This window comes from Manacus candei, unplaced genomic scaffold (assembly GCF_025592945.1).
Source record: "Manacus candei isolate 608988 ecotype Guabito, Panama unplaced genomic scaffold, ASM2559294v1 h1tg000005l, whole genome shotgun sequence".
NCBI classification, from domain to species: Eukaryota; Metazoa; Chordata; class Aves; order Passeriformes; family Pipridae; genus Manacus; species Manacus candei.
In genome coordinates, this window is record NW_026138053.1 from 17,388,013 (window position 1) to 17,410,435 (window position 22,423).

The following is a 22,423-nucleotide window of genomic DNA, read 5'->3' on the forward strand; positions in this document are numbered from 1 at the left end:
AAAAGCAAGACAGCAGTGCACAGGCTTCGTTAGCTTTGTTAACTTTACATTTCAGGCTCTCCAGGATGAAGACTGCTCCTTACCATGCATGCACAGCACCTACCTACTATTGACTTGCTAAGACCAATGACTGTAGTAGTAGTAAAAATTCCTGGCTTTTCTTCTTAAAAGAAGAGGGGTTAGCCATTTATAAGCGATGACCTGTCCACTCTAAACAAATTGCTTTTTCTTTACTTGCACCTTCATTACTCAGCTAAGCAAATAAGCCAAAAGGGATACTACCAGAAAACATCCTTCTGTGATGTTTACAAAATAAGATATTTATACAGACTCCTCCTGCAAAAAAGATATTTAGAGATCCAGAAATAGTAAGCTCATCAGCTACAGAAAGGAGCCATTTTACTGTCCAAGTGAATACAGACTACTTTTGTTCTGCAGCTCTTGAACTGGTAAAGGCATCAAAATTCCTCTCACTCTGGACATCTCATGAGATTTCTCCAGCCTCAGGGCTGCAGAAACTCACTCTGTTCTTGAACGTGGAGGTGCACATTAAAAACATGAGCTGAACAGCAAGAGAACTGGAAAGCTTACCTAAACTGCTCTTGAAACTATTCTGTAACTCCTGCATCTCTATTTATGGTTTATTTATATGGGTTGACCCGATTGGTTACAGCAAGTAAAATGTCCTCTGGACATTCATTAATATACCCAAGCTGAACCATTAACCTGAGTTATTTGGGAAATACCTTGACAAATCAAACTTCCAAAGTCTAATTCAATATACAATATCATAGTAATAATAGGTTCATAAATTTCACTAACACTTCACTCAGTATCAGCCTATATCCACTATCTGAACACTCATGGAAAGGAAAGGTTACTACAGTACTAGTTTTTGTATGTTCCCATGATTGTGCACATCTGTGAGATAGATTTTTGTCATATTTAAAATGAAATATGAAAACAAATTTGATTTTCAAGCAAATTATGTTTATCTCAGCATGTGATACTGAGGCGCTTCTAAGAAGCATTCTTTTGTATCTGCTGGTTTAGGTCATATATGAAAATTACATAGTCCTTGAAATGTTTACATCATAAATAAATCATATAACTATACCTTGCAATGATTTAACATTCTAGTGTAAGATATTTTGGCATTAAAATAAATAAATAAATAAATAAATAAAAATAAATAAAAATAGACTTTGTTATAATATTTGCATTGTGATTATTTCACCTTGAGTAACTACAAATTCTTAACTCTTAGTTTAATTGTCCCTGATAGTCCTCTAGAAGTCATAAATGGCATGCAGATATACTTCTTATAATTTAATATTTATTTTTCCCTGTGCTATATTTAATCTCAAGTTCATGGTTTTCCTTCTAATTTTCCTTTAAAACATAGCAGCATTTGATAGCTTTGTATCCTGGGGAAAAAAATAAAACAAAGGTATATTTTTATCCAACCACAAAATGATGTCAGAAACCCAACAGGGACCAAACACCATGTTGGAACAAAAATAGTCCAGAGATACACTTTCAAAGTTGAGCACCTGCTGTAAAATAACCATCTGTGTTTAACTGTAATTTAATTATAGGTTCATTCCTTTTGTGTACTCTGACAGGATCTCATAGGTCTTCCCCAGTTGGTCTGCAATCAACTTTTGGCATTTTGCAAAGGCAACAGACATGTTCTCTTAATAACACCTGCTAACTTCTTTCATTCCTGTTTCAGCAAAGGTCTTCTGGGATTAAACAATGGTGTTTAGAAACAAAATAAAAAATCTTATTAAATCTGAAATAAAAACCTGCATTAATGAATCACCTGCCCTAAAAAGCCAGTATTAATGGCTATCAAATATACCATTTCCCTTTTTGCAAAAGTAACCCAAGGACCACAAAGGTAAAAGATTTTTTATTATTATTTTTGAGGGGGAAAAAAATCAGTATTCTCCAAAGATCTCCAAGCTACCGTGGCAATCTATATTAATTGAAAATTTCTGCACAACACCTCAAAGCAAAATAAAGCTTGCTGAAACTAAGCCTGTCTATTAGAGATTTATTGGAATTAAAGCAAAACAAAACACAACCCCCCCCCAAACAAACACAAAAAAACCCCACTAAAACCACCCAAACAGAAAGTTCTTATGGGTAGAAGATTCTCAAATTTCATCCTATTGTGGATGCTACCTGTGACCATTTCATTAGGCCATATAATTTAAATATTAATGCCCAAAGTTAGCTACCTATAAAAGCTTGAAGTCAGAAGATTTTTTCTAAGGTTATTTAATTGACTATTTTAAATAATAAATTACAAGATAAAAGGTTGAAATGTCTTACATTTTCAGTGTATCTTTATATATTACTTATATATACAGAAATAAATTGTTACCTATTGAATATAAGTCCTATGGACGAAACTGCAGAAAGCAGTGTTAAAGTCGTGAAATCCAAGGAGTGTTGCAATAAAAAGTCTAATAATTCAAACTAACAATTTCAGAAATAAGTGGAATTAGACCTGAATTTGACACTGCCTCATATTAAGCCTAGACACAATCATGAAATGTATATCTAAACAAGCTTCCCTGAATGTTCAATTACTAGTTGCCTCATACCAAGCATTTGCATAGACAACAATAATGGCAGGGGCTTTTCTGTGAACGGGGCTGACACAAAGACCAACATTAGCATGGGGCAGAAAGTTTCATGAAATGTTAACCAGTATAAACTACAACAGAATCAGCATTTTTTCCCCTACTGTGCCAAAGTGAAAGTAGTATTCTAGAAACTCAAGGACAATGCACAAACAAAAAATTTCAGTGAACCTGGAGCTGGGACTTCTGTAATTTTTGTGTTTATGGTTTATGATGTGCCATACACAGGTGTGCTACTATCAACACATTTCACCTATTTTAGGTCACTTTTTTTCTATTCAGAAGAAAGGAAATATCTAATTTAAGGCTTGGTAAGGAAAAGTAGATGGCTAGGAAGAAAACACACAGCCTAATTCACAATTTCTAACTGGAAATGTCTTAAAAGTTTGTTAACAGTAATAGATCATATTGAAATTTTGAGTTAAAATTAAATTCTGCTCTGACATTCTATAAATCCTGCCCTTGAAAGAGAAACCAATATGCCACATGGAGGATTTTAATTCTGGTCTGCATAAAATGGAGTCAGCAAAACCTACTGTCTAAAGTTAAGACTTATATACACCCGTGGGGGAAAGCACATGATACCATATATTGTTCGAAAACTAACAGTACTTAGAAAAATCTTTTTTATTTTTTTTATAACTTTGATACCTATGAAAACTTCGGGGAATTCAGTAATTGCCCCAAAACCACTGCTGGAAAATTTATTGCACTGTGTTTTGAACGGGGTAGAAAGATGTGAAATATGAATGAATGTTTTAAGGAACGAATTTTTCATATATATGTGATTAATAATGAAAGCAGAGCCTTGTCAGAGTAAAAAAAAAGAAGAAAAAAAGAAAAAAGAGGAAAAGTGATGACCTTGATTGAATGTTAAGCTTATTAGCTAAGAAAAGCACTACAGTGTTAAGAGACAACTTAAGTGATAAAACTCTAAAACTACAGAATATGTGGTTAAAAGTGCACGAGTTTCTTCACTACTTAGAAACAAAAACTATTGCATATGGATTTGAGATACCATGAGATATGCATGAAACAGTAAAGATTTACTGCTACTTTGGAAGACACTGAAAATCCCTCAGAAAAACATTTGAGTTACCTGTCAGTAGTTTACATACCTTTATTTTAAATTAGGAAAAAAATTATAATCATCAGACCTTGACTTCTGATTCTCTAGAAGTTTGACTGGTACATTCATAAGGGCCTTTTATGAAGATCTGCACCTCAAATGTGTTAAAAAAGTCTTCTGATTGAAAAATTATAACAAACAAGTATTTTCTGAGAAGATTAATTCACTCATCTTTAAACTTCTACATTTAAAATTATTTATAATCATAGCCATTAAGCTTTAAATTAATTCAAAATCCAATCCAGGTAAATTGTGACTTTTTCGCACTTGCAATGACAACCATACCAGCTATAACTGGGATGTAGAGAGGTCATGGGGGAGAAAGGATCAAAACATGTGAAAGAATTAAATACAACAGCATGTTGGTGCAGCTGATTGGCTCTGTAAGGGATATGAACATCCCACAATTTGCAGTACACAACAGCTGCCCCTACTGGGCCATGGCACCTTCTCACTCCCGGTAATGCACACAACAGGTTGGCAGCAGCAACAGCTGAAGTCATGGTTTCGTCCTCCCGGTGTGTGGCTCAAAACAGCAGAGTCCCCCACATCTCCTGTGGGTCTAAGCTACACTTCCCCAGCAACAAAACTAGGTACTGCTTTTACACTGGGTCTCTCCAGAAATGTCAATTCACTGAATGCTCATTTCTTGTGTTATATAGATATTAATTATATTGATGTTCTCACAGTGTTTTACTGCTACAGAGTTTTCCTCAGAATGTCTACTGATGGGCACAGAGTTCTCATCTATTTCCCATCTAGACAAAAACATACTCTATATTAAAATTGCCTGCAGAAAAGCAAATTACTTACCATATACATTTGGAAGTTTGAGCTTGCATGTAATCATCAGGTATTCAAATTTTACAGTGCTCTTCCGCATAGTATACGATACTTAATCCTGGTTTTACGACAGTTTATGATTAACTAGGCATGCATTAAATGCCTTCTCAAATCACTTTCTGTTTTTCAAAACAGATGCATACTGCTGTGTTCCCAGCAGAACACTTGCCTTGGCTTTCAGCAGTTACTCATGGTCTGCTTACTCAATGACACCCAGCAGACATTCCAAAAAAATTTGCTATAAAAAGGAATCAACTCACTGAATGAGACCACATATATTTTTTAGATGCTCTGTCCTAACAGTTCCTAATTTTCTCTTCATTGTGGATCAGAAGGGATATTTGAGAAGGAAGAGGTGTCATATCTAAATTCTTCACCATTTGAACAATGAGAGACTTTAAACAGATCACAGTTCAGTTTTAAAGAGAGTACTCCGAACACATAGATCTGTCCTTTGGCTGTTCAGTTTCACATCATTTCAGTTTTAGTTATAAATCCATTATAATTCTATCTTAAGCTATTTTTTCTATGCATTCACCATTCTAACATCTTTTGGTCTCTCAATACTTTCCTGTCACACAACACTTCTCTTTTTGTTCTCTGAGTTGCTGCTACTCATCTTACAAAGTCAAGACTAAACACTAACCAAAATTTACTCATTTGTAACTTAGCCAGTGAAGAACCTTTTCTTTCAACCCAGTATGTGTTGGCTGACAAGTGATTTTACTCACCACAAAAAAGCAGTTCTCAGCTATGAGCAAAGGTGTTACCCAATTTTTTGTAGTATAAATGACATTTATTTAGTTAAACCTCTGCCTGTACCCACTGATTGCCAATGAAGACATGTACTCAGACTTAAATAAAGCAGTAGTCTGTTTCCCCAAGACCCTATAAATCGTATCACTCTACTTCTCTAGCATTATTTCTGTTTTTTAATAACTTTGCAAATCCATAGGTACTTTAAGCTCATACATTCATTAAGCAAACATCTGCAAGGGATAACCTATATTTTTTAGGAAACTTAACAGTGCCAACTACCACTCAAAATCAGACCCACAGTCTTTTCTGACAGTAAATCAATGCAATCTTCTAATCCTGTAGTGGATTTAAGGTAGTGGAGAACAGTGGCCAAACCCAAACTCATATATAAACCTAGGTGTCATTGCAAAAGTCCTGCACTTCGCTCACTGAGTTGAGGCATATTGTTGAACTTCACTCATTCCCAAAAACACACAATCAAGTGCTATTCTCCATTTTGCTTAAATATCCTCCAAGAAAAGTTCTATGGAAATGACACTGAAATTAAAGTATTCATCAAGGCTGGTTGCTTGCTTTTAGTTTTTGTTTTGTTTGTTTGTTTTTAGTCTTAGGTTTGTTTGTTTTTCATTCTTCTTGAGCTAAAATGGTATTGTACAACACAGGACAATTTTTACTGTGCCATTAACATTTTCCTTAATTGTTCTGAATTTCTGGTATGTATAAGCTATACTAACTTTCTCAGTGTCACATTCATGTAAATCAAGCAGAAAATACCTCTGATGTTGCTCAGATTTCTCAGTTTCTTCTTGTACCCTGCACAGATCCACAGTAATCTTTCAAACATTCATTAAATGCCATTCCAGTGGCATATGTGCAGTCCCACCTACAGGTAGAGGGTTTCCTCGTTGAATTGAAGCTACAGTGGGGACTGTTCCATGCAATGTAAGCACAGACAGGATGCACATAAAGGGAACAGGCACCTTGACTAAGAGTCTTGCATGTCATAAACAAAACAAGCAGACTGATGCAATCTTGCATATGGACAACCTTTCTTCCTTTTTTTTTTTTTTTACTTTCAACAGCTGTGAACAAACTGCTCTAGACTTGATAGCAATTCCCTACTTATAAGCAGCTGTACGTATGACAGATTTAGTTCAGCTGCTAAACTAAGTATAAAACAGGTGTTTTATTGTAAGTTTGACTGAATGATCCAGCAAAGAAGTTTTTAAGCATAATTCAAGATTTAACATGTTTTCACCTTAACATTCTACCCTAAATAATCACCATTTCTATAAAACCAGAAAAACCTGATAAAACCCCCAAACCAACTCACAAGTTTAGAAAAGGTGGAACTACAGTACTTCCTCCTGCAAACCAGGAAAAACTATGAGCAGTTCTGATGGTTTTACTATATTCTTAGTACCATTTTTTTTGCCAGCTGAACCATATGACTCTGAGTTACAGATCCCCAAGCCTGAAACCTGCATCTGCTCCAAAGTGGCATTGGCTGAGGGAGCTCTAAGCTCACAAAATTGGGCATGAGCCCTTTAGCAAACACCTCAGCACCGGCTGCTCCTGCAGCATCCCCTTCCCTCTGACTGCAAATACTTTCCAAGACAGTCTATAAATTATACAACTCCATACCTTACTTTCAAGGTGTGTATTTCACAGTGATTCGGGTTCCATCTTACAGGAGGGTAATTTTGTACAGAAGATATTACAAGCCTCTCTTTCCTACAAAACATGGTGGTAGATCAGTTAAAGATCTGCTACTACAGGTTTAAGCATATAATCAGAGTCCAAATGACTGCATAGAGACAATAGAGACAATAACATATGTACAGGGATGGGAGGAATGGTACAGGTGTAAGAACCCAAAAGACAGTAAAGGAGAATATCCACTGCTCTGCAGGTGTCTAAAAATAGGGTTTTGACCCTAATCAGTAGGTTCCTCCCCCAGGCGAATTCTTTCCTCTGCTGAGGGCTAAAAATGGTGAATAGGGTAAAGATAAGGTGCAGGGGGAAATGCATCCACAAATTCACAAATTATGTGGTAAATGAGAAAGTGAAATTACAGTTTTAGGCCTACAGCACCTCAATCGTACCCAAAAAATATACTCACTGAATTTTACAAAGCAGAGACGATACTTACATTTTTGGTCTACTAATTACTAATTATAATCTCCTCATATTCTGGGTGCCCAGCAAGCAACACTTGGGCTACATGGACAGTCATTCTAGATAGAGTGTTAAGCTTCATAATGTAATTTTTAATTTTTCTGTTCAATTAAAGGGTTGGAGGTCTTTTTGGCTGTAATAAAATATTGCTCATAGATAATCACTTCCCCCTCCTTCCCTTTCAACTCCCACAAAAGAACTTTTTCGTAAACCTCCTAAAACTCAGCTATTTGTAATTCTCTCTTTTTACTTTTAACAAAGAGCTGTGTTTTCTTCTGTTTACACTACTTCCTTAATTTCCTTACAGCTAGGATTGATTAAACACGTAATAACTAAACCCTCTCTTGAACAGCACTTTGCAATGGCCACACTGCCATGCATTTCAGATTGTATGTTTAAAATAACTGTTTCCTCAAGGGTATTACCTAACCTCTAATACCACTAAACATTTAAAGGTTTGCATTTAAGAATCCAATTTCCTATAGAAAAATAACTCTGTTTATTACAAACCCAGTCTTTATATTTCAGTAAAAAGTGTTCAAGCTCTGCCTCTAACATATATTCCTCACTGTCTGATCCTGAAGTTATTTTTTAACATCAGTGGCTTTGATGAAATATCAGATTGAATAAGACCTCTCAGGATCTTAAAGATCATTCCTAATCTATTTCATCAGAACTTTTTAACACTGTTCATTGACCACTGATAGAATTCTCATTACTGATAACTACTCACATCACTTCCATAGCTGTCATTTACTGCACATTACTCTTGCATCCAATTACAGCTTTGGTTAAATCATTTTTATTTACATTTTACCTGAATGTTCAAACATAAAATTTCTTAACTGAAAAACAAATGTAAAAAGCTGAAAAAGTAAAATGAATATAAATAAATTTCTGTAACCACACATATGACTAAGTAGCTTAATCTGAAATCTAAAACATATAAATATTTTATTGCATGCAATATTGCAATGCATGCATTAGGAATGTATTATTTAAGTTTTGGGCATTTTCACAGTTTTTGGTGAATTTTAATTATTAGAGCAATTAAGAACAACTTAGAAAATACTTATAATGAGCTGAAGTCATATGCTTTGCTTTCACCCTGGAGTTTTAAAGCACCTGCCATATGTTCTCTCTAATAATTGCTACTTTTGCTTTCTGAATACAGTAAGAGAATCTATTAACTTGTAGAAGTTTCTGAGATTTATGCACTTGTGACTGGAAACGGGGAAAAAATGTTATTTCAGTCTTATGTAGTCTGAGTTAATATGGGGTTATACTGAGGACAAGGGATAAAATGACATATTTCAATGGAACAGGAGACATCCAGTGAAAAATTATCCTTTTGAAAATGTATATGAAAAATTAGGGAAGCTCCTGAGTTTAGCAGCCACAGGGGTTACCAGATCAAGTCTGTCTGATTGGGTGGAATTCAACCTGTAACACAGTTCTGAGTTGTGTTTTGTTTATCACTCTTTTATTTATATCCATTTTCATTATTAACATGCCATGCATCAAGTCCCATAGTATTCGCTCATTAAACAATAAAGCATTTGCTATGCTTGATATTTGCTTTTTGCAACAAGCTAAACATGAATACATGGAATTTGATGCTATTTGTGAGCAGAATTTCTATCAATTTTATACCTCATGTTTAAAACCTCTCAAACTCTAACCAGCCAACATACAAATTCTTACAGTTTACAAAATAGACCTTTAAAAAAAAAATCCCCACATTTTATATAGGCTAAAAATTTCACTTAAAAAAGGAATAAGAAAAAAAGGAGTCATATTACAAATAAATGGATCTCTATCAGCCTTTATGAGGGAAAAAGCTGATGACTTGAAACTATCCTATGCAACTCTCATTCACCATATGAAAGAAATTTATTGTTTTATATAATTAAATATGTAATTTACTGCATGCTCTATCATCCAAAACTAAAGCCTTAGAGAGATTAGTTCTAAATGAATTGCTAATATAGTGATTTCCTTTTACTTCATTGCCCAATAAATGCAGCAAACAAAGTTTTTAATTCATCACATCTTGATATCTTGGAGTTGAAAATAACATCAGCTACTCATTTTAAAGCCACAATAAAACACTTCAGCAAACTACATGCATTTTCTTGTGCTGAAATCTGGATTGCATTGAAGTAAATGGAAGATTCACTATTTACCTCAGTGGAGTTGAAATCTTATGCTAACATTTAAAGAAATGAAGCCCTCAGTCATAACATATTAAAAAGAAAAGTCCAATTTATCATTATTTTTCTCATAAAATGCTTAATCCCAGAAATTGGGGAAATTGGCTTTAAATGGTTTTAAATCCACCTCTTCTTCAGGAGCTTCACAGAGTACAAATATTCAACATATCTTAGTATTATTGGAAAAACAGCAGGCTCAGTCACCCTTTTTAAGTATAAAACAGGGGTTAACAACAGATCACCAATGGATCTATATATCTAATCTGCATTTTTATGTAGGCCTATTTATCTTTGTGTCTCTCTATGCATAAATATGCAAAGCCAACTATAGAACAGAGTTAGTATTTCTTTGTAGAAAGTTTAAAGCTTTCTTCAGTGAAAATTGCTGTAGCCCATTCCTCCTGAAAATACACGAATGTTAATCAGGACATTTCCTTCAGCAAAGCACAAGTGTCTCTATGCCACCCACGGCAAAACTTAATGGAAGAAGCATTTCTGGCATCTTTATATTGCTACACGTTTAAAATATTCTTTTAGCTTGATGTTAAAATAGACAGTCCAATTCCCAAGGCTTTGATTCCTGCACTCTTAGCAAACCTTTGCCCAATGTTTTTATTAACTCAATTTAATGGAACCTTTTTTATAGTGACCTTAAGAATTTAATAACTCCTCAATGCAAGGACAATACCACCTGCAGGCTCTTCTGGGATTAAACTGTAGTAGTTCAATATGTTCTGCAGGAACACATAAAAAAAAAAGGCAGAAAAAAATGTCAGGAACTACACAAATCAGTCACTCATTGCTGAGGTTGGGAATTATGCCTGGTTATGATGTCCTGCTCCAAGACTCGTGACATAAAACTCTGCATCTGATACATGCTGCAGCCTACTTATTGCTGCTTAATGGTATTAATCTAGTTTTGATCATGTCAGATATGCTAGCAATTTTGAATTCCAGAGTGCCTTCCTTTCTGACAGACACTCTGCATATCTTACAGGTACAATCAATACATTATTAGTCAACAACCTGAGAAGAGGCACATAAATTAATCCTTTTCTGTCAACCCAGCAGTTTGTACTGAAGTGAAGCCTCACCCTTGCAGTATGCGTGAGACTGATCTTAATCCAATTAAGGTAAAATGAACTTTTTTTTCTATGGCACTCTCCATCTATGTTAATTCAAACCTCTGAAGACAGCTGCTCTGAGGAAATAATTTTATGCTTGATCTTTTATGGGCAAGGTTAAAATCAGTATAGATACATCTGTATGCAAGGGAAGTCAATAAGCTTGCTCTCTCTCACTTCCTCCTTTAACCTCCACTGGCACCTGTAAAATTATGCCAGAGAACACTGCTGATTTCCAAGTGACAGGGATGTATTTATTTTAGTTGCATAAAGGACTCTGTCACTTTAGCCTTACACTGAGCACAGCACGTACCTTTGTTTTGCTGTGGGGCAAAGTAATACAGAGTGACAGCCCTGTCTGTAGTATTCTGGAAGTTGACAACTAGAGGATGTTAACAGCCTACAATATGCAAAACAAATCGTTTCTTCTCTTTGTGATAGTTATCAGATATAATGACAGCAACCATTAAGGAAACAAGACTTGCTCGGTACTATTATTTCTCCAGCAGAAAATATAGGAGAGAGAAAAGAGCTAGAGTGCATTTGAACCCACTTTGATGGTAAGAGAAAAAGGTCCAATTCTGTACTAATGCTGCACTGCATTCCGAGAGGGGCTTTAGTATGGTAGTACTTACTGATTTCTTTCTCTTACTCAGTTTTTCTCACAAAAATATGGAATATATCACAGCTATGGGCCATGATTACTCTTTTTTCACCTGACTTTCCTCTAAATATCTCCCCTGCCCATACCTAACTTTCTGTGTTAAAATTAAATGACTAAACCTCGCTCCACCCTACTCATTAGGCAGGGAAAGAAGGGTACTTAGAAGCAGATTGTAACTACAGTGTTGCACCCTTGTTGCAGGGTTTCTTTGCTCAGCTTGAGCTCTTGATTGCTGTCAAGAACTGAAAAGGACACAGAAAAAAGGCTGCTGTGAACTGCAGTAACTTCACCTGGAAGCACACGGGGACACTCTACTAGTGCCCCTTACCCTTAGTGTACCATCATCCCACCAGTTCACATATGTGTTGTGATGAGGAGCAGGCGTGTAACCACACTGCCCTCTATAATTGGTCCTGGCCTAGAGTAGGTGGGGTAATCACATAAAACGTTAGCATATGATAAAGTTACCTAACAACTAAAGAAATGAGAATGGAAACATTATTTTGTGAAGTGCAATGGGCACCAGTGTCTTTCAGTCTGGATTGCTTACATATAACATTATCCCATCAACAGACAAAAAAAAAAAATCCTCAAAAAACCTGGTCTCTAAAAACTTCCCAAGGCAAAGAAGATGAAGAAAAGACTGCTATTTCTCTATCCAGAAAAAGAATGATTTTTCATGTCATATATGGAGCACTGCAGCAGAGACTGTAATCATCTTGAAATCAGCCCAGCATGTTTCTGAACTGCAGCTCTTAGCCTGTGTTTAGTCATATGTAATAGAATTATGCTTTACCTAAATTTTCACCAATTTTATTTGGACTAAGACTTTAGTACTAAGGTTTGAGGGGCTTTTTTTTTTTTTTTCTTGGGGGGGGGTTGTGTTTTGTTTTGTTTGGTTTTTTGTTGTTGTTGTGGGTTTTTTTTGAGGGGGTGGTGGTGGGTGTGTTCTTTTTTGTTTGTTTGTTTGTTTGTTTTAATCTAAAACAAGCAGCTTCATTAGGAATTGGAATTAGGAAATCCTTATTTTCCAGCATAATTAAAAATTATAAAAGAATTTTCTCAAATTCTCAAAAGTAAAAATAGCTCTGAATAAGACTAAGCAGAGAAATCTGTAGGCCAAAAGGCTTGAGGAGTTATGGATGAATAACATGTATACTTCGATCCCATCACAGCATCTCATGATCCAATTCCAAACCTCTAAACTTTCATAGTCTGTGCTATGAAAGGATAAGAACAGGCATTCCAGAGTTGATTATACTATTTCTCCAACTAATAAGGATTTGCTTTTCTTCATTAAAAGTATACCAACATGCAAATGCTGCCTGCACAGCCCCTTCTCTAAACAAAACTACGTCGTCAAATTCAGTTCTCAAAAAAACCTACCTGAAAAAGACTCACATCTCCCTGGCATTAAGTATCACACCATGAAGGACAGGAAAAACACAGAGATGAGATGAAAGGAAGTGTCTTTGAAGAAACATTTCCTAAAGGTAAAATTGCTTTTCTCTCTTTTTCCCAAACTTCTTAATCCCAACAAACTTCTTGGCAAGTTGCTCCGTAGATGTTCTCAGGCAATAGGAAGCAAGTTCACCAGCAAAGCAAAACTCTAATTATTCTCAATGTTGAAAGACTTGCCATACCCAAAAAATATAATTTCAAGGAAGGAATTATTATCATTTGGAAATTTCTGCACAGCTTAAAAGCAGACAGAAGCTGCACAACTGAAAGCTTTTTGTATAACAAACTGTCAGAAGTACTGCTGAACTTTTGGTCTAATAAATGGTAGCAGATCTGCCTGACTTGGCTTGGTGGAGTTTTCTGTCATCAACATATTTGATCATATTCATGAATACGTCCTCTTGCAACCATGGAACTAAACTAGCATTTCCAAGAGGCTGCCATAGGACAAAGTACTATCTCCATACAGATTTTCACATACAGATTGATATCAATGGGACTAACATTTGAATTTACACATAAACATACCTATGTAGATAACTTATCAGGCCAATACTACAGCTCCCAAAGAGTAGCGGTCAACAGTTCAGAAGGAGACTGTACATCTAGTTAGGAATACTTACACATACAGGAAGATGTTTCTTCATAATACCTTTTCTTGCTAGTGGGATGCCAGTGAAACATACAATAAAAGCAGTGTTGATATTTTAAGACAGCATGCAAATAAAAACACATTAAAATTAAGAAATCAAAACAAACCTAATTGCAATAAGGCCAAATGAAACTACTATTTCTCTTACCTGAATCAAATCCTCAAAGAGCCTGTGTTTCAGCTTGGATCATGCTGCTTCTCCCACGAGACAGGGAGATCCTTCATACCTGGATTTGTTGCTCCAGCTCACACTAGCATGAGTAATTCTGCCAGGAAAAGCTGCCTCTCACCACAGAATGCAGTATTCTGCATGCTCACTTCACAGATTTCTGACAAGTGGAGTTGTGGCCATTTTGCTAAGCCCAAGTAACAGCCAACCCTATTGGAGTCTGCAACCAGTGGTGCCTTAGTGTCCTCAGATTTCTTCATCTTATGTATAGCACATACAAATACCAGCACACAACACTGTACAAGTTCATTCTCCTCAAGCTGCAGTTTCTGAGGGAGGATGTTGAATATTCTTTTCAGCTTTTGAGAAGGCAAGATGGTATGAACCCCGAGAGTAGCAGAAGAAAGTATCAATGTATAAAGTTTTGGTGCAGTACTGTTTAAGTTTTTTATTGCAACAAAGTAAGTTAGTATTTTCATACAACAGAGAAACTCAATCTCTCAGCATCAAAACACTCTTGTGACTGTGTCACGACAGGAAACTCACTGAAAGGTTTGTTCAGTATCAAAAAGTATGTTTGTTTGTTTTTTTTTCCCTCTACAGAAGATACTTTCCTCCCTTTATCATTTAGTGCTTCTCAGACTAGATTTGAGAGTGTTCTGTAATTGGAATAGAGTCTTTGAGAAATACTACCATGCACCGAACAAAATTGAGAATCTCAAGGACTTTAGTGTAAAAAGCAAGTTTCAATAACATATAAATTAAAATACCCTACAAACAATTGTAGCAATCACAAGGAATTAACTAGATTGGTGGCAAATACTAGTCATGAAATGAATTTCAGATACTGGTTATTTCTGAACTAATAAATGGAATGACAAGTAATACAGCGTGAAATGCATAGTAACGAACATAGTTTCATAGTTGTATTTTTAAAAAGCACTATTCACAATGGCAGAATTGTTGCATTTCTTAAAAGACTTCAGAAATTCTGGGTGTCTCACTAGACACTTTTTCTGTCTTATATCTGAAAAACTTTAGTATTCCAGATTTTAGATAAGCACAGGCAATTTTTACCCATTTACACTTCAGACATATTAAATACAACACTTTACAGAGAAAAAAGAAGAAATGCAGAACCATGTCTACATCTCCTTGGAGATAGCAAGGCACAACAGACCAGGTCTAAGGGCAACTATCACATTATAGCAAGTTTTAAAACACAACAATGAGGTTTTTTATTAATTATTTCAAACCTTGTCTTAGGTTTTTCATTAAGAATGAAAAACAATTAAACTCTTATCAGCTTTTCCGTAATGGTATTTTGAACTTTACTGAAAATTTCTGATTTTGCTGTATGCCTACTTTAAGAAAAAATACAAAGAAATATGTTTAACCTTTTCTTTCATTTCAGTTCACAGCTTCTATAACAAGGTTACTGGAAGAAGCATTGTAATATCTAATCCTATGCCTCTGACATACAATAATGAAGTATTTTGTTTGTATGCTACTTGAACCCAAGTAGCTGCATAGAAGAAAAGAAATCACAGTTCAGCCAGCTCATCTCTCTTTTCTTATTTTTAGCTTAGTTTGATTAAATGTGCATGAAACTTATGATCCCTTCAATGGAACAGCTTTAGGTAGATGTCAAGATCAGACAGATTTTTGAAAGATTATAATGCTGATTTTTACAGGGACAGTTGGGAGGGATGACTTGCTCTTAATTCTAAGTTTTCTTTAACTCCATTGCCAAAATGTACTGTTTGAACTGTGCTTCTCTTTCCACTTTCCTCTTTTCTCCCTTTCATTTAAAATAGACAGATAGAAAATATAATATTGACTAAGAAAGCAAAACACAAAAGCGGAAGTGGGAGGAAAAAAGGAAAATACACTGGACTCAAGAAAAGCAGATTATTTAACATGGGAAAGCTTATTTATATTTGCTTTGCTTGTATGTGCAGCTTTTGCTTAACCTATTAAACTATCTTTTTCTAAACCCACAAGTTTTCTCACTTTTACCCTTCCGATTCTCTTCCCCACCCCACCGGTGGGTGAGTGAGCAGCTGCAAGGGGCTTAGTTGCCAGCTGGGTTTAAACCCAGGATCTAAACAAAACTCTGCTTGTTGCAATGCCAACCAGAGCCCACGGTTACATTAAAATAAAGCCCAGCTGCCTGGGCTTAGATTAAATGTTCTCCCTCACACTGTACAAAGAAGAAAAAATCCCCAAATCTGGATACTGGTGTGTGTCTCACTCCCAGTCGGTCCTAAAGAAATATAATCTTAATCGAGACTTCTTTTTTATCAGAGAATATGGCATTTCAAAAACCAGTATTACTGTTTGATTTAAAATGCAGTGACATGGCACCATGCAAAAGTAAAATCTACTTCAATCACAAGCTTAAAGGAAAAAATATCACTTTACACCAGCAATAATCAAGTAATTTCTCCTTAACAGCAGCATTCCAAGACGTGTAACCAAACCATTCGCTAAAGAATAACAAACTGGTACATGATATCTACCCTTCCTCATGGGTTGTGCCAACTACATTAAAAAGGAATAAACAAACCCTGTAAATCTCAAAGAATGAAAAAAAATCACGTCAGGTAATTCAGCAACCAGTAATTGAACCATTTTAAAAACTGTAATGCTTTTCCATATTGTGTTCTGAAATGGTATTACTTTATCATTGGTAATAAAAATTATTAAAACAAAAAAAAGGTAAGAACTATCTTTCTTACATAGGACTTGCAAGTGAGAGCATATTCTGTACATTTTACAACTCATCTGTCAGGTGTTAGAGCCCCGTAAAGGTACTGAGGTCTTGCCTTTCTCAACACTCAAGTGTTTCTCTAGCAAGTCTCAACAAAGGCTCTGGATGCAGCCATGTCAATGAAGGAGGGTTCTTCTTCTTTCATTCTGCTTTCAGAAGTAATTTCCCCTTTATGAAGACAAGCTGAAATACCATCAGTACTTTCGAAATTGCTGGGCTTAATGCTAGAACATTCTGTAATGAAAAACTAGTTTGGTGTCTAGGACAGAGTGTGTGTCACAGCACTGTTCAGATAAGAAAGTCAGAAACAGAGCCTAAAAGGCCTCAGGGCTCTCATAACTGAGTCTGAACACGTGAACCAATTTGTTATGTTTTGTGATCTAGTTTTGACCCCAAGTCAATGTTCAAAAAACATTTTAGCTTAATATAGCATAAGGTTTTTCTTATCTAGACGAGTTGTTTGTATGAGCATTACCTTAGTTACCTGAGTGTAAAGGACAGGAGAAGGATCTACCTCACCTGACTTCTGACAGCTACCACCTGTGCTGATTATTCCACCACAGTTCAACGAGTGAAACTACACAGCTGATCTCTGTTAGAGAATAATCTGCTTGGGAGACTAAAATATGAACTTGTTGATCTAGAAATGTCTTTGCTTAGACTGATGGATCCTACCTTGCTCACCTAAATACATCTGAGATTTTGGGAATACAACACTAAGGTGCAGAAGGTCACCTAGAATACAGTTTGAATACGGGGATTTTTGGCTTTTTTTTAGGAACTCTGTAACTCTCATTATATATTGGGATTATTAAAATTGAAAATCAAATGACTGACTAATGATAAAACTCCTAAGTTATGCCATAATAAAGCACTTGCTAGAAACTGAAGTGGAAGAAGACTGAGATTTATCCAAAATGGGTGACGGAAGAAAGAAGGCTCACTGGTCTTCTCTATCTGTACTGACAACATAAGTTCAAGAATGTCAGAAGCCAGGCAAGAACAAGTCATTTTTCTCTTCCACTTATCTTTTTCCTCTCTACTACAGAGGTTCATACTTCATCCTCTTCTGAGGCTAACAAAATTTCAATTTCTGTGTACTTCTAATGAATTTAACATGACATCATCACACCAGAACTCTAACATTTTCTGCTGTAGTGAGCACTTTTCCCAGGAGTGATTCTCAAGGATAGGTCAAAACCGCAAGATTTCATCAAGTTCTCTCAGCAGAAATGTCAGCATATTATTACTGAACAAGAAAATTTATAGCAAAATAAATATCTCAAGGGTAATTTCTTGTTCTATTAAGCAAGAGAATATTATTTCCAACAAGAAGGCTGATGTGACAAAACACAGTTACAGAATTACAAAATGAATGATATGAATTCTCCAGAAAGATGTTTTAAAAAGTGACCCAACTATCAGTTTTCTTGATATGCCAGAGAAAATTCCAGAGCAAACATCTGTTATGCCAACATGTTTAAAAAGAATTTTTCATATGGTTTATATTATTATTGACAATTGGAAGCCAATTACTATTGAATAAAATGAGGAACAAAATTTCATCTTCCTGGGAAAAGAATTTTATTACTTTTGAATATTCCTTTCTAGGAAAGATGTTGCTTACTTTTATTAAAAATCGCAGTTCAGAGCATTCAGCAACAAACTGGACAGCAAGACACCTCTTAAAAAAATAAACATTTTATAATAGAAATAAAATACGTAAGTTTATGTTGCTTCCTTATAAATGTAAATCATGCTAATGTCTTGAAGGGAGAAAAAAAAGAAAGAGTATTATTTTACATGTAATACAGGCTTATCATAAAGCTCTTCCACACTCTTTTATAGACCCCTATCAATACACACAAAAGTAAGTGTTCCTTTGATCATGTTGCTTTGTCATCCATCAGTTTAACTGAGACGTGCAACAACAGCTTAAACATGACAACCCTGTTTCTCAGATGCTTCTACAAAGACTTCAGCAAATGAGAAGCACAGTAAGGAAGTATTGTTCAAAATGTTTAAGCCAGATTTTATGGTTCAGATGAATGGAAAAGCTGAAGTTGGAAGGCACATCTGAAGGCCTGCACAGGGCAGCTTGAAAGTTTGATCCGGTTGCTCAAGGCCTTGCTCAGGCAAGCTTTTTAAATCTATATGGTTGAAGTTTCCACATTTTCTCTGGGCAACCTGTTCCAGTGCATGAGCTAATTAGCATCTTACCTCAAAGTTTAAAGAATTCTGATTTCCAATTATTTTCCTTTATTTCTAACTATGCATTTTACAATTTTCTAGCACTTCTGAAAAGGAAAATGAAGAAGGCGCTCGTAAAAGCTATTATGACATCACAGATAAAGGTGAAAAACTTAAATATAAAATATGCCTCAGAAGTCCCATGTTTATTAACTTAATTTCAACATGCTCTTATTGTGGTGGCCCATGTTGATCTTTACATTTACTTGTTTCAAATGTCAGATATTACGCTGCATAGAATTCAGTTAATTTAGTGGTTTGACAGACACTCAGAAAAAAACTCAGTAAATGGGTAGGTGATAATTTGAAAAAAATTAAAACCAGCCTCCTGTCTTTATCTGATTGAAAGTTTCTCTGATAACCTAATTTTAGGAGGAGAAGAAAAATAATTTCTCTGATAATGACCTAGTAACATTTACAAGTCTGCTATGAGATATTGCTCGGAATAATGTGGTCAGCACACAACTTGAAATGTTCCTTCAATGATCACATGCCCAGCATGCCCAACCAATATTTATATTCTGAGTTCTGTTAGAACTTACTTTCCCTCAGTGCATTATCCTGTTCAATTCAAAAAGGTAAGGGCACTGAAGAGATGCAACCGCATTATAAGTCCCTAGAAAGGGGCAGTGCAGAAAGCTGGAATCTGACAATGACACATACTAAGTTGGGCAGCACAGCAGGTGTCTCATCTCCTGCAGAGTAAAGCATCTTGAAGAAGAAGCAGATGTACATATTTCCTGGCTGCTACAGAGAAGGGTAAGAAAATGACCTCGTCTCCTGCCCTTAGGAGACTCTGGCATAAAGAGGTTAGTAGCCCTTAAAATTAAAGGAAGACATTTGACCTATGGTCATTTATTTTCTGAAACTGAGAAAATATTTAACATTTTTATTTCTTTTGAGTTGTCAAAAACTAACCACTACCTCCCAAATTTACTTTAGGAGTTTCTTCATCTATCCTTGGTTTAATTCCATTTTTGAAATGGTAGGTTCTTCAAGTGAATTACAATGTGAATGACAATGTAAAGAAATGCCGATCTTGATCAGAACAGCAAAACATGTAGCCTACTAGCTAGCCACAAATACTTCTGAATAAGTCATAAAAAATGCTAAAATTTCCCAGAAAGAGCATATACTCCTTCATCCTGCTTCTTTGTCAATTCTAGATGATATTCTTAACAGCATCAAATGCTGATTTAGATGATCTTTAAGATCCCTTCCAACCCTATCCATTCTGTGATTCTCTGAAATATTGCAAGACACCAGTTTCCCCAGACAAGAAATATCCTCTACACTGGAGATGTCTGTAATATTAATCTGGGGTTTTCGGATTGTTTAAGTTTTCCAGCACTAGCAATGCCTTGTTTAGCAATGCCAGCCATGGCAGCCCTGTATACACAGAACTCTTTTGCTGTGGTGTCAGAACAAGACAACATGACAGGTAAAACCTGAAGGGATTCTCAGGTCATGAATCTTCAGATAGGGCATCAAGACTAATGATACATGGTAATGTGCCTGATATAAAAAAAACCCCCAACCTCACAATAAATCTAGAAACCTGTTTCTGCATGTTTATGGCTTTTATTGCTCCTTTTAATCTAAATTAAATTAGTAATTAACTTGTGATTCAGGAAATCACCTAATTTCAAAAGCCTTTGCTCTTTTCAGAGCCATCTCTCACACTTGACTTCTAACTCTATCACCTTCATGTCATACCATATGCTTTTTACAAGCTCACCTTCCTTTACTCGTCTTCTAACTGCTTCTGTGCTGATTGGTAACACAAGTTGACTGCCAAAACCTGCAAGAACATTCTCACTCCTTCCCCATCTCTTCTTTAAGAGTTTAATATTCTTTTTACTTTATTTTACACTGATTTGCAAGAACCTTTAGCTCAATCCCTTGGCACTAACTCTCACATTTGGCCACTGGTCAACAAACATTGACACACAACCGCTTTCAAACCAGAAAGGGCTAAAGGAATGGCTGCATGGCTGGATTTCCTACTTTTCCAGCCAATTTCCATGACTAGAATATTGCAAACTGGTTGCTGCTCCTTCTGCTTACCCTCCTCCACACTAAGATGAAATAAGAGCACACATCACCTTCTACTGATTAACTGGGGTTAAATACTGAGGGGCTCTGGATTTCTTTAGACAGAAAATGAAAATTTAATTCCTTTAAAGCTCACAGAGATATATCAGATTTGCCTTGATTTTTCTGACTATAACCCTGTCAGGTGCAGACTTATGCAGACAAGAGTCACTAAGAAGCTGTTTTTAGTTCTCTTCTACCCACTTTACTACTTAGCACAAATAAAAAGACAAGTGACCACACTGTAGATCTGGAAGCTGAACTAATGTTCTTCACTGCCTATAACCTCCTCAATTACTGCTAAATTTTCAGTCAAGGACCATGACTGATTTTATAATTTAAATACCATTTTATTTTCTTTAGTTCTTATTTAACAGTGGTTATTTATTTTTTGGTACTTGAGAGTCATTTTTCAGTAAAATCAAAAGAGCAAACTGAACATATTGCCAGTAATCCAGTGCAAAAAATCACAGCATTAATTTAATGAGAACTCTGTTACTCATTTGGCAAATGAGACAGTGGAGTGGCACTGACATATGTAGAGCAGGGACCAGTCTGAGATGAAAATACATTGATTCATGAGTGGCAAAGAGCAGCTTAATGTAACTCACTGATAAAACTGTCACTGATCTTGCTCTGTATCTGGGACTCCAAGAGAAAATGATGGGAAAACCATTCTGTGCCATTAATGACAACTGAGTAAATTGTGCCAATGAGAGATAATAATACACCTACATGACACAGACCATTAAGCAGCCAGTTACAACAGTCTTAAATAATACAAACAAATGAAAGTAACATTTATGGTCAAACCCTTGTCTTATTAAGCTGTTGAATGCTTTTCAGAATAATTAATATGACTTGGAACTGATAATTCAAAAATTTAAACTACTGCCCTCTCTGCTTTCTCCTAGTTAATAATTATTTAAGCCAGTACTGTCAAGATGTGAAACAGTAATAGGCAAAATTATGCTGAAGGCAATGCTTTTGGCTGCAATTCCAAAAGGCTAACCATCTACAGAAATAATAAGGAAGGACTGCTACCACCAGGAAAACCCACTGCCAGGATACTCTCCCAGATATGTAAATAAAATATACTTTGAGGTTAAAAGCGAAGATGAATAGCACCAAAAAGTGTAGGAATGAGAAACATCTACAGCATCCTATTTATCTTTTCTTTTCAGACTGCACCGTAAAGAGGCATGATTTTTTGATCTATTAATAGAGATTTTTGATTTCTTTTCTAAATAACAAGCACATCACAATTGTCCTCTCTGAACACATGGGGTTGATGCAAGATCCAGCTGAAAGGATTTAGAGGTACCACTCCCATAGTACCAGTCACCTTTCTGATGTCTTTATGAGGACTATATTCAGGTTCAATCATAGGAAGGAAAAAAATAAAGGCTTCTTGAAAATCTCTTTAAAGGCATGTAATGCCCACTTACATATGCTAAACC